Source organism: Podarcis bocagei (assembly GCF_964188305.1).
Source record: "Podarcis bocagei genome assembly, chromosome: 8".
Lineage (NCBI taxonomy): Eukaryota > Metazoa > Chordata > Lepidosauria > Squamata > Lacertidae > Podarcis > Podarcis bocagei.
The window spans coordinates 64,374,274-64,388,624 of NC_138133.1; the positions used below are offsets into that span (position 1 = coordinate 64,374,274).

At 44.4% G+C, this 14,351-nt stretch overlaps 1 protein-coding gene and 1 long non-coding RNA gene across 2 annotated transcripts in view; one reads left to right on the forward strand and one right to left on the reverse strand.

Annotated features, from left to right (window-relative positions):
- The window catches only part of CNBD1 (cyclic nucleotide binding domain containing 1), a 137,192-nt gene that overhangs the window by 84,873 nt on the left and 37,968 nt on the right, over positions 1–14,351 (forward strand). The window lies entirely within an intron of this gene.
- Positions 5,564–6,109, reverse strand: LOC308592603. The gene is made up of 2 exons (XR_014010575.1): positions 5,747–6,109; positions 5,564–5,697 (listed from the first exon to the last, which is right to left on the reverse strand). It is a non-coding gene; the product is annotated as an uncharacterized lncRNA (long non-coding RNA).

The window sequence follows — 14,351 nt, forward strand, 5'->3', positions numbered from 1 at the left end:
TCTTTAAAACAATGAAAATCTGGACAGAAAAGTTGTTAACCTTTTTCACTGAGGGGAGGGGCAAGTTGTTGAGCAAAGAAATGGGATGTTTTTGAGCTATTGCCGAGGGAAATTGGCAAAAGCGACACTGCCTACACCAGCTGCTGTACGTCTGGATTTACACGGACATATGGCAACCCTACATTTCTGAACACGGAGAGCCATACAAAAACAATGAGAAGCAACAGAATATTGTACTTTGGTTCTCTTAAGAGTTGTATTGAAAAGCAGGTCCCCAAAGTAAAAGTAAAGCTAAAGGGACCCCTGACCATTAGGTCCAGTTGTGGCCGACTCTGGGGTTGCGGCACTCATCTCGCTTTATTGGCCGAGGGAGCCGGTGTACAGCTTCCGGGTCATGTGGCCAGCATGACTAAGCCGCTTCTGGCGAACCAGAGCAGTGCACGGAAACGCCGTTTACCTTCCCGCCAGAGCGGTACCTATTTATCTTGTACATGAAGCTGAATCTCCAAACTAGAATCTCAAACCATGGTCTGATCCTGGCTTACAAACCTGGTCTGGAGGTTATGCATAAACCATATAATGGTAAATTATGGTTTGTACCAAAGAGGAAATTACTAATTCAATCTGAAGAGGAAAGGCACCTCATAAGTCTGTGGCGCGTTCCCAGTCCTTCAACCCTGTCATCTGGTCATAAACGCTGGCGTGATAAAGAAGTGTTGCAATATGTTCAGCTCAGATGCTGTGCATTTTTACTAAGATGGTCTGAACAGCCATCGTGATTTGCCACATGGATCTTTCAGACAGCTTCTTAAGCATTTGTTCCAATGAATTCACTGACGACAGGATTCCATCCCACCCCCCACCCCCTTTGAAATTTACAAGCTCATCTTGTGTTATTTAAGAACAGGTGTTTGTCGCATTGTCGTGGCTTAAATCCTTCCTTTTCTCACTCTTGCATGAGAACACTTTCACAGAGGCATCCATTACAGAGCATTATGTACCTTTAATTGGTAAAAATGCTTTGGGATGAAAGGTGCAGCATAACTGTAAAATATTACTGTACCTCACTCTGCTTAATTGGGACAGCTGCTTAATTGTAAATCTCCCAGGAAGCCGGTTTAGCCTAATGATAGCTGCCTGTTTATGGTTGAGCCTTAAGGGGCCCACATTAGCATAATTTGCGAATAACAGAGATTGATTTCGTGCACACCCAGTAATTAAATGTTGCTGAACCAGGTGGACTTCTAAGATACTATATATTCTTTTAGGACAGAAGCTCTTTTAAAAAAAGAAAAGAAAAAAGGCTTTGAAAGATCCAGCCCATTCCAAGCCTAAATGGATGAGTTTACCCACTGCTATCTCATACCTGCCAATTGTCCTGGAAAAAAGGGATGTCCCATTTTTTTCTTCTGATAGGATGGTGGCTAAAATGGCCACAATGATTTCAGGCTGCACTCTCGCCGCAAAAAGTGTTTTTTCTAGGGTAGCAATCTTGCGTGGTTCTTCAAAATGTGTGTTTCGGGGTGCTGTGCATTTGGAGGTGGGGGGAGCTGCGAACGTGCACAGGTAATGTAACCCATACAGGAGTGCAGCCCTGGAAGGTGGCGTTCCAGTTTTGGGCTGCTACATATTGGAGGGTACGATATATATATATATTTGTGTGTGTGTGTGTGCGTGCCCCTCAATATGTTCTTCTTATTGCATATTCTTAATCAGGGGTAGGCAACCCGTGGGCTGGATGCGGCCCAATCTCCTTCTCAATCCGGCCCACGGACGGTCTGGGAATCAGCATCTTTTTACATGAGTAGAATATGTCCTTTTATTTAAAATGCATCTCTGGGTTATTTGTGGGGCATAGGAATTTGTTCATTCCCCCCCCCCCCAATATAGTCCGGCCCACCACGTGGTCTGAGGGACGATGGACCAGCCCACAGCTGAAAAAGGTTGCTGACCCCTGTTCTTGAGGATTTGTGCTCATGATGCTCAAGATGTGGTCACACAAGCCTGCAAAAGTTTTTGGGGCATTCACAGTTATACCACAAGTGGTATATACTTGTTTTGCTTTTGTTGTGCGATAGCCCATCTAGACAGCATTGAAGAAGCATCTTGGAACAAACGAAAGCAGAATGAATCCACCGCTAATGCACTATTACTATGTGAGGAAAAATGTTGCAGGATACACCTGCAATAAAACACCAGTTATGGAGAGGTCCTATCAGTACAGTAGTACCTCAGTTTACGAACTTAATCGGTTACAGAAGTCAGTTCTTAAACCGAAACCGTTCTTAAACCAAGGTGTGCTTTCTCTAATGAGGCCTCCCACCGCCGGTGCCCTTCCACCATTCGGATTCCGTTCTTAGACCGAGGTAAAGTTCGCAAACCGGGACAGTACTTCTGGTTTTGCGGAGTTTGTAAACCGAAAAGTTCTTAAACAGGGCTGTTCTTAAACCAAGGTACCACAGTATGATGAATTACTTTGAACCTGTCCCCAGAATTCTGGTTACTGAGGGGAAGGAGAGGACCAATTTCTTGCATTTCATCTTAATAAAATTATGACTGTTGTGGAATGTCTTTACTATAAAAGTTTTTAAAATATAATTATACATTCTCATCACCTCTTGGGGAGTTTTCTCTCCCCCCCCTTTCCCTTTGATAGTCTATTAAGCCATTGTGCTCCATAAATGACTGCAGCGCATAATTCCCCACATATGCTTTAAAATAAAATCACTAGAAAATTTAGTATATGGCATAGAAACAATATCTATGTCTCATAAAAATTTGAATAATTTTCCTTGGAAACTTTTGTCATGTAGCTTCCCTCAAAATATAATGTTTTCATTAAGATAAGGCACAGCAGGTTTTTTTTAACTTGTTTTATATTATTTGACTGTTAACTCCATTTCAGGAAGTACAATAATATACAATAATGTGGTATATAAGGGGAACTGAATATAAATTCTCATGTGTGCAGGCAAATGTCTTCTTTTAATTTTTTATTTTATTTTAAACTCTCAGTGAAGAAAACTCAAGTAACTTCCAGGCTGGCTTCAATGTTGCTTAATAGCTGTCCAATCAAACTGAACCACTGAAGCCCAGCTTTTTAACGTGTGATTCTGTAGATTTTAACTGAACAAAATATTAGCAGAGGTGTGCTTATTACACCGCATAACCAAACATGACAACATCCATCTTCTCACCATTTATTGCAGAGTTTTTAATTCTGCCTTTGTGGAGTCTTTCCAGGTTATTTGCCAAGTTGCTCCTGCATCTTGCTGATGATTTTGGGAAGCATTTCTAGGATACCTTGACCAGACCAGTATGGTTTTCCTTTTACTCTGCATGAACAACAAACACAGCCAAGATCACACTTCACCTGTAGCTGCGCTCCACAGTGTGACTGGTAGCCATTTGCAAGCTGTAATTCTGGAAAGCTTCTTCCATTACTAATCTTCTAACTGAAGAACCGCTGCTTGGCTTGTGGCTTGTCCAAATCCCACCAGCCCCAGCCATCATGGCTAATGGCCAGGGATGACTGCAGTTGTAGTCCAACAACAACTGGTGGTCACCACTTTGGCTTCCTTCGCTCTAAATCAAGGTTTTCCCTCTCCCACTTGCCTCTAAAAGTATTTTTATCCATCTCCTGTAATTTCTTCCCTAGCTCTCCTTTCACTCTCCAGTTGTACCTGAGCCCTGCCTTGCATCTGTCCATTTTTTTCATCTCTCTTCACTTATCTTTTCATATTCCCTCCTTCCCTGTTATTGTCTCCATCCTCTTTTTATCTCAGCTTTTCATTTCCTTCAACACCTCCTTTTCTTCACCCCCATCTCTCAGTGTTCTTTTCCTCTTGGGCACTTTTACTCAGCATGCAGAAACAGTCACATACCCTCCAACATTTATCTGATGAAAATGGGGACGTCCCGTTCCATAACAATAATGTAAAAAACAATAACACTATACAGGATTGCCTTCAGATGGGTCAGGGGTTGGATAATTCCATACCCTCCAACATTTATCCATTGAAAATAGGGACATCCTAAGGAAAAGGGGGACATTCAGAGATCAAATCAGAAACCAGGACTGCTTCTTTAAATCAGGAATGTCCTTGGAAAATAGAGATGCTTGGAAGGTCTGCATTCAGGTGCAGGCATTGGTCCACCAAAAAGGCTATGAATGGGTATGGAATAAGGCAGGCAACTGAGGAGACACTGAGATCCACCTGAAAGTGACCCAAGGATGGGTCCCAGCTCACTGTCTGAGAAACACATGTATGACCAGGCCACCACCTTTTCTTCTGAGATCCTGCTTTTCACCCTTCAGTCTCTGACCCTTTTGGCTTAGCACATCTGTGTGGATGACAGCGATAATTCTGCTGTAGTAGACTTTATAGGTAAGGAATGTCATGGCCTTTCAGGCTGCCATTGGCTTAGCTGCTTTGATGTCAGAGGAGGAGCACAGCAGAATAGGCCTGGGTTAGGCACCCGAGTGCTTAAGGCTGACTTGAGAGATCTGATAATAAAAATTCCAAGATTCTTCATGAGCAATTTAACCAATTCATCCTTGCCAGACAGTATAAGCTTGGATTAGTGATACAGGTGTGTTGAGCAACAGAGTATATATATGGTTACTCATTAATTACTATAAAAGCACAGAAGGCAGATTAGGGGATTATGCTTTATCTGTCATAAATATTTTCAGCTGTAAAATCAGTTTACATGATAGCTTTGCGTATTTTTAGGCTGAGACACAAATATTGTCAGTCAAGGACTGACTTGACATTCCTGCAGGAAAACCAATAATTTGAGGTTAAGCTATGGCAGTTTTTAATAGAAAAATATTATTTAAAAAGCTTTGTTTACTGATTATAATCCAGAGGGAGTTAACCACTGCTCTCTTACCCTTGCTCTCAAAACATGCATTTCATTTTAAGCCTGAGTTAATCTGGTTTAATCTTCCAGCTAATACAGCTGGTTCTGCTGTCACCTGGTTAGTAAAAAGGTCGCATTTACTAGGAAGATTTGGGGAATTATATATTTCCATTGCTTTAGAACACAAGTTCAAAATAAAGGGCAGGAAACAGAGTGTACAAATAGAATTCATAAACTGCTTTAAAAACATTATTGGCTTTTGACTGCAGCAGAGGGCAGATAAAGAGCAAACTAGGTCTCAGCTGGTTGTCACAAAATTGGAGAAGGGGAATTGACCAATGTTCTAGTTTTGCTATCTCATTGTTCTAAGATTTCAAAATCTGCTGTCAGAAATGATGTAGTGTGTTGCTGCTTTTCTTAAAGGCCTTATAAATCAGATTAATGATAGCTTCCAAAAAGTAACCTCAGCTAAGTGGAACAAATTATGTTTATATCTTCATATATATAATTGTAGTGACCTTTGGCTATCGGCCCAAAGGTGTGTGTGTCGGGGGGGGGGGGGAGTAATACAAAAGTGTGCCAAGATTCTCCCCATCCCTTGAAAAATTAACTTTGGTGATTATTTCCTTAGTTTAAATAGACATTGGAGACATCACATCTGTTAAGTTGTGGGCAAACATAGCAGACGACACAGCGATTCTTCAAACAGCTCTTCTTTATTTAGATGTCAGAACAGAACTAAGCTGAGGGGCTCAGTGAGCCTGCTTATATAGAGCTCCAGAACAATGTAACTGTTGCCATTTTCTAAAACTATCCAATCACTGAACATCACTTTTCGATCCTTCATTTGCATACAAACTATCCAATCACTGAACGTCACTTTTCGATCCTTCATTTGCATAACTATCTACAGTATCCCCCTGCTGGCCCAGGGTGAGAACTTCAGTACATAACACCCCTCCCCACCGAGATAAGGCGTTAGTTACAGTCGTAATGGTTTCCTTATATACAGCACTACACGTAATGGTTCAATTAGGCACAAAAGCATATCGGTTACATCTCACATGCTTAGACCAACAGTGATACATGTCCAACAACATAGTCCTTTAAATAAGTTGGCCGCTTGGAAACTCTGACAGACCGCCGGGGACTGGTAGCCAAGTCTGGGGGGCCACACAATTCTTGCTGAGGCTGTGGTGCGACCCTAGGTGGCGTTGAAACCAAATCCCCTGGATCCGCTGCTGTGGGTGGAGCCCGCAAGTGGAGTGGTCTGAGCCTATGGTAAGTCTGGCAGACCCTCTGAAGCAGCTTGGTTCGGCTCCACGCTGGCAGTTTGCGAGGGAGGTGTAGGTGGAGCCTCACCATCTGTAAGTGTTTTTTCTGCAGCCACGAGCGCAGTTGGGGGCACCACGGTAGTGTCCAAGTCCCCAACCCTGCACCTAAGCTGGTCTATGTGCCGGCGCCACAAGCGTCCGTCTTCAAGTGCCACCTGGTACGAGCGAGGTCCAGTGACTCCCACTACTGTGGCTGGCACCCAAGGAATGTCCCCTATATAGTTCCGGGCAAAGACCTGGTTTCCTGGAACAAATGACCGTGGCGTGTTGGCACAGCCTGGGGGTTCGGCCATGGCAAAGTCCGGGTGCAGCCGGTCGAGCGGTGACCTGAGGCGGCGGCCCATAAGCAGTTCAGCAGGACTCCACCCTGTGGCCGCATGGGGGTGATGTGTTGCACGAACAAGTATTCGGCGACCTGCTCGTGCCAGTCTCCCCGGTCCAGGAGCGTCAGTGCCTCTTTTGTCGAGCGCACCATTCTCTCCGCTTGCCCATTGCTGGATGGATGAAATGGTGCCGTTAGGGCATGGTGGATGCCCAGTCCCAAAAGATACCGCTCAAAAGTGCCTGACGTGAACTGCGGTACGTTGTCGGAGACAAGGACATCAGGACACCCATGCGTCGCAAACAGACCTCGCAGCACCTGGATGACGGCCTCGGTAGTGGTGGAGGGCATCAGGGCCACCTCCAGCCATTTGGAATAGGCGTCCACCACTACCATAAAGGTCCGGCCGTGAAAGGGGCCGGCCAGATCGATGTGCACCCTCGACCAGGGCGTCTTGGGCGTCTCCCAGGTATGTCCCCTAGCTGCCGGTGGTGCAGGCCTTGATTCTTGGCACACTTGACAGGCGGACACCCAGGCAGTGATGGCATCGTCCATGTTAGGCCACCAGACGGAACACCGAGCCAACACCTTCATTTTGACAATTCCTGGGTGGCCAACGTGCAGAGCCTCCAGGACGTGTTGACGGAGTCTTTGGGGAATCACAACGCGGTCTCCCCATAGCAGACAGCCGCGATGAGCCGAGAGTTCATGTTGTCTGGTTGCGAAGGGCTGGAACTCCGATGCAAAAGGCCCTTGTGGCCACCCCCTCCACACCCAGTTGAGCACATGGTTGATGGTGCGATCCTGGGCAGATGCGGAGGCCACAGTGGCAGCCGATACAGGCGCTGCAGAAAGATCCTCAATCAGGAGGAGCGATGAAGCTGGAGCCGGGTCTTCCACAAATGCTGGAAGAGGGCAATGGCTGAGGGCGTCGGCATGGCCCATCGATTTCCCTGGGCGATGGACGAGCCGGTAGTGGTAGGCAGCCAGGAAAACTGGCTGGCCCAGGGTGAGAACTTCAGTACATAACAACATCAGAGCTATTAATTTAACATTTATTTAAAATAAGACATAGTGGTATTAAAAGAAACCACACCTCCCCTTCTGAGCAGCACTTTTAAATTATCTTAATAGTATGATTTAGCTTGTTTTAAGTTCCAATCCTAATTGCTTACTTTTTCCTTATTGTGAATGGGTTGAAATGAACAGTGCCTCTTCTAAAGTAGAATACTGAGGTGGGATTACTCTTAAATTATTACACATAGCAAGGCGAGCATTCATAATAACATAATGTGTGATATTATAATCCATCCCCTTTTCATGTTTCATTTCAGGAGTTGGTCTCTGGTGAGTTGGCAGCCTATGCAATATACAAAAATGGCATCCTTTATCATCCTTTTATCATGAAGAGTTGAGCCCTTCTGCCCTGCCTCACAGGACTCTGTGGCTTTTCAGACTCCCTGCCATGGAGTCTCCATCATTCCCATTGCTATAGGATGACATCTATTGAGATGCGGGTGGTGCTGCCGTCTAAACCACCGAGCCTCTTGGGCTTGATGATCGTAAGGTCGGTGGTTCAAATCCGCGTGATGGGGTGAGCTCCTGTTGCTCTGTCCCGGCTCATGCCAACCTAGCAGTTTGAAATTAGCCTGAAAGTGAAGATGAGCACCACACCCCATAGTTGACTGAACTTAACCATTCAGGGGTCCTTTACCTTTTACTTTACCTACCTAGGATGATAGGGACGTGGGTGGCACTGTGGTCTAAACCACAGAGCCTAGGGCTTGCCGATCAGAAGGTTAATGGTTCGAATCCCCACGACGGGGTGAGCTCCCGTTGCTCGGTCCCTGCTCCTGCCCACCTAGCAGTTTGAAAGCACGTCAGAGTGCAAGTAGATAAATAGGTACCACTCTGGTGGGAAGGCAAACAGCGTTTCCATGCGCTGCTCTGGTTCGCCAGAAGCGGCTTAGTCATGCTGGCCACATGACCTGGAAGCTGTCTGTGGACAAACGCCAGCTCCCTCAGCCTATAGAGCGAGATGAGGGCCACAACCCCAGAGTCGTCCGTGACCAGACCTAACCGTCAGGGGTACCTCTACCTTTATCTAGGATGATATCTACTGCTGCACCACGGTTCTTGTCTTTCACAAAATGATTTCTGCAGAAGTGTTATTGACTGTATTTTTCTCACTACTAAAGATCAATTGCATCTACTGGGTTCTATTGAGCTTGTTCGTTTCCTTTTGTGGGCAGCCAGAGCTAATATTATCATGTTTGTGTTGCCTGTGACTGGCCAGGAAACTTTGGGTCAGGCGGAGCACCGCCAAGCAAATGGAGGTGACACTTTGGGATTTGTTGAGAGGTTGTGACATATTGCAAACTGGATAGAAAGGAGGTGGGAAAGCTCTCTAGGTCCTCAGCTTCAACAACTCACTGTTACAGTTCTGCCTGCGTTTTCCTCAGGGCACCTTTGGAGCAAGTAGTTTCTGGAGTACATGCCTTGAAGGTGAAGTATTAAATCTAAATGCAGCTATATCAGTAAAACTACTCTCTTTTTTTGTGATGCAACAAAATTTCCTTTATAGTGACATAATAAAAAGAGTAGGGGGTGGGGAGAAAAACACTTGGAGGCAAGGACATCCGGCCTGATATGTTAGGCTCATATACTAATTAAATATTCTCCCAAATAACATTCAAATGTCACAAACTCATCTTTCCTCCCCACTAGTTTAACATGTAAAAAAGGCATTTAAACCGTTTTTAATCCAGCCTCTTATTTACATGATAAGCCACAACGATTCCTTTTAATAGGCATGGATTGCCTGCTTTGAAGCAGCTGGAATTCTTAATTCCACGAAATAGCAGTGCTGCCTCATCCCCCTTGGTATTCAAGAAGGTCATTCGTCTGCTCATAGATTTCTTTGATGCTGCTCATATATATGTATGAACGAGTGGTTTGAAGATACCGAAATTCAGTCTTGTGGGGGGTGGGAGGCAGCATAGTGCTCCGTCATCAGTTAAAATATTTGAAGTAAGATTAAGTTCTTCATAGTATGCCTTCTCCTGACCAATGCTGTCTGAGGGACATGTTTTCATGAAGCATCCCCCCCCCCAATGAAATTGAGTGGGTGAGCAATGGACATATTTTGAAACTTCGCATTTTCACTGGTGTAACTGAATGTTTAAAAGACTTCAAGATATTCAAAGCATTTATTTATTTAGATGATTTATATTCCACCCTCTGCATAGGCCACAGGACGGTCTGCAATTAAAATGAATAGCTACAGTATATATCTTGAAACAGGCATGTCCAAACTTGGCCCTCCAGCTGTTTGGGGACTACAACTCCCATCATCCCTAGCTAACAGGACCAGTGGCCAGGATGATGGGAACTGTAGTCCCAAAACATCAGGAGGGCCAAGTTAGGCCATGCCTGTTTTTTTTTTAAAAAAGCCAACCACAATGCATTTAAATTATAAAACAACAAATTGAATGACAATAACTAGTGGTGATGGAATCAGGCCTCTTCTCCTGCAAACACCCTCCAAAAAAAGAGATGCACCTTGACCAGCTACCTGAAGCTATAAAGAAATGAGGCCAGATACACCTCAGTAGTAGAGAAAGAATCTACATGCAATGACCCACCACTGAAAAAGTCATTTCTTGGGCCCTCACCCCATGTATCTCATCCCATGTAGGAAACACCAGGAGGGCTTCATCTGCTGAACTTAGAAAAGGGACTGGTTAACATGGGGGAAAGGTGTTCTTGTTGTTTGTTGCAGGAGAAAAAAATAGGTATAAAATGAGTCCAATCCTGAACATTCATATTAAATTTCTATACTGTCCTTCATCTGAGGATCATACAATATAAAAAGGGCACATGACCTCTGGACGTGTAGCATCTACCTGGAATTTATTTGTTTGCTTATTTCATTTAATTACTGTTGTTCCTCCTAAAAATGCCTAAGGTATTACACAGCATAAAATAAATACAACCAATGATTAAAAGATCTACAAAATTGCAACATTAAAGAACAGTGGAACAAAGCAGCATTTGCTGCATGTGTCATCTCCCTGCCTGTGTCTATAGCTACAAAGTATTTGGATTTTTGAACACAACCGCACATGATACAAATTGCAGTGGGTGATAGCAGAAAACTACTCCAAAGCAATTATAAAAAGGTAAAGGATGACTCTGGAGTTCCGGTGCTCATCTCGCTTTACAGGCCAAGGGAGCCGGTGTTTGTCCGCAGACAGCTTTTCTGGGTCATGTGACCAGCATGAATAGGCCTCTTCTGGTGCAATGGAACACCAAAACCATGTGTTCATGTGACCAGCATGAATAGGCCTCTTCTGGCGCAATGGAACACCAAAACCAGAGCAGCGCACGGAAATGCTGTTTACCTTCCCGCTGGAGCAGTACCCATATCTCTACTTGCACTGGCGTGCTTTCGAACTGCTAGGTTGGCAGGAGCAGGGACCGAGCAAAGGGAGCTCATCCCGTTGCAGGGATTCGAACCACCGACCTTCTGATCGACAAGCCCAAGAGGCTGTGGTTTAGACCACAGCGCCACCCACGTCCCTATCCAAAGCAATTATAGGTAATCTTAAATTATATAGATAAAGATATGAACCACACTGAGAAAGGAAAAAGGTCAAATTATACAACAGGAGCCAATTTACTTTTATTTAGAAAGTATCTTCTGGTGGTAATTCCTTCTCTCTCACCCAGCAGTGGTAGCCAGCTGTAAAACTCACTTATTCAGAATACATTGGCCACCACTATTCAGAATACATTGCCTTTTTAAAAATAAGATAGATGCACAAACCTCTGAACTCAGCCAGTTTGGTGTTCCCCAGTCCCCCCCGCCCCGATCTCAACCCTGGTTTAGATCTCAATCTCTACAAAATGGGCAGAGGTGCCAGCAACAGTGAAATCCTTCTTAAGTTGAAAAGTTTTAGGAAGTTGAAAGTTCCACCTTTGAGAAAGCCATGGGCCTGTGAATTTAGAAAATGTCAGTGCGTTCAGAAAAATAACAGATAAAATTATGGTGCCGCCACTGTAATTGAGAGCAGATCACAGGGACTCCAAGAGAGAGATGTGGGAACATTGCAGTCCGTGTCCTACTTTCGTGGGTGTGTACATGGCGTGGCACACCCTTGCTGACAGTGACTTCATTGTGCAGATATGGAGATGGTGCTACTCTGATAGACTTAGGGGAACACTGGCAGAGTCTAGGTCTGTTTGTGTGCTCATGGCTTACAACACTTCTTTCACACCTTATTACTTTCCTTAGAAATATGTGCCTGTGCCCTTGTTTTGAGCACTTTCAGTAGACACTGAGATTACATTTCCTTCTCTGTTAAATCCCAGAAGATGTTTGGCATTCCAGCCAAAGTAAAGAAACGAAGGGAGTTCTTCAGTTTGCTCGGCGTGAGGCCTCTTGTTCCACACACTAACAGGGGACAGGGGACAATTGGCTGTGGAAAGTAACCCTTTGTTCCAGATTTCTGGACTCTAACTCACACCCATAGGCCAACATAATGACTGAACTGGTTTCATCTGGGAGGGACAGTCTTAGGAGTTGAAAGAAAAGCTAGAAGGTTTATGGAAGATTTTCACTTCACTTGGAACTGATTTGGATGGTAGGAAACTGAACGTTGCTGTACATTAAGTACCCTGTTTGTTTCTGCACACCCAGTAACACCAGCTAAACCTATACATTTGTGAATAAACACATTGGGCGGAATTCACCAATGAACGCCATCAGTGGAAGCCTCACACAAGGGTTTCCACTCGTGCAATGGTGTTTCCCCCCATCTCCCCTCCCCTGCACCCCCTACAATTGGCTTGCAGGGGAAGGAAAACTTCAAAACAGCACATGGGGAGGCTTATAATTGCAAGTAGATGTGCTTGTGCAGAGAGAATGCTTGGTTGCCTTTGGAAAGATGTGGGGAATCCCAAACACAGGGTGCCAAAATACATTTAAAGACTCTTGAGAGTCCCATGGACTGCAAGATCAAACCTATCCATTCTTAAGGAAATCAGCCCTGAGTGCTCACTGGAAGGACAGATCCTAAAGCTGAGGCTCCAATACTTTGGCCACCTCATGAGAAGAGAAGACTCCCTGGAAAAGACCCTGATGTTGGGAAACATGGAGGGCACAAGGAGAAGGGGACGACAGAGGATGAGATGGCTGGACAGTGTTCTCAAAGCTACCAGCATGAGTTTGACCAAACTGCGGGAGGCAGTGGAAGACAGGAGTGCCTGGCGTGCTCTGGTCCATAGGGTCACGAAGAGTCGGACACGACTAAATGACTAAACAACAACAACAACAATGTTCATTGGGCTCAGTGACGACTACCAGTTAATAATTAGTGGTCACAATTCAACCAAGTTGTGCAGGACATTTCTAGGTACGTCTGCTTTGAAGTGAATTCTATGATGTCAAAAGAGACCTGGTGTGTTTATGATTGCAGCCTTCAGCCACCCTCTCAGCTGTAGTGGTGGTATAGCTGCCAAGCCACAGTATTGTGTGTCACATCATTGGCACTGGAGCAAGAATTCCTAGCAAAATAGTACTTATATAGGTACATCGAGGGAAAGCTTTTCAAACAATTTCATTATGTGGAAATGATTGTTCTCTACTTCTTCATCTTGCTTTGGAGCTTCTGGCAGAACTCACGTTGTTTTGTGAAGGAGCTGTAAAATACTAGTTTATTTTAAACCACCAACGGCTTTTAAAGGGCTCAGCTAGAGTTCAGACAAAAATGGAGGGGGGGGATTCCACCACTCTGGTTAAAGAAAGGAATGTGCTTATGTGCTTGTGAATGTATAGATAAATCACTGGAGAAGCCCTATCCGTTGTGCTCAAAATTAGATTAGAAATTAATAATGGTTGGTCCTAAGCTTTGGCCATTAATATAAATGAACAGCAGAAATCCTCCCACTTGGGACAGGGGGAAAGGGAGCTGGGAATGTGCATTGCTATGATTTTCCACTGCTCCCTTTCCTTCCAAGGCAGGTTGTGCAGGAGAACTTCCCAGTAGCTCTAACTGCAAATGTATACAGAGACTGTGTGCGTGCATTTTCTGAATGAAGTTGAAGTTAAGCCCCACTTTTGTCCAGGACTGCAAACTTCCCTGCCAGTCATTGCCAATGAGGTCAAATCTGGCATCTTTGAGTCTGAATTCTAATTCCATTCATTCCTTCATTCATTATTATGCTCACCATGAAATAAATGCTTTGGGCCTAGTACAGAAAAATAAAGCATAACGATAAAACAAAGGTACAGTAAAAATCTGCAATAAGTTTAAAAACCCAGCAAGCATAAAAGCCAAGTATAAAAAAAACCAGCACATAGAAGACAATAAAAAGCAAACGAGTGGCAATTGCTGTCAGACATGGAATTTAAAAACCACCCACCGATGGGCATTTGTTATGATTCAGCAGTAAAACACAGGTTTTCTCAGGGAAAGTTTTGGGGCAGGAAAAAAACAACAACCCACTTCGACATGGAGCTTTAAAGTCCAGACCTGTGCCTAGAAACATGGCACAAAAAAGAAATCTGGATGAACCCTTAGATTGGTACTGAAGACACAACCATATGGGCACCAGGCGAGCATTCCTAGGGAGAGCATTCCATAGCATAACACAAGTTAAAGAACATTAAAGGATGTCCATGCCACCCAATTATTGCATGCTTTATTTTCTTAACTACCCTGCCCTGATTTCTTGAAATATACTCGGAGTCGCAAAGTGATTTCATGCTCTTTATTCAGCTCATAGTGGTGAGGAGGAATGAATGAAAGTCCCCTCACAGTATCTGC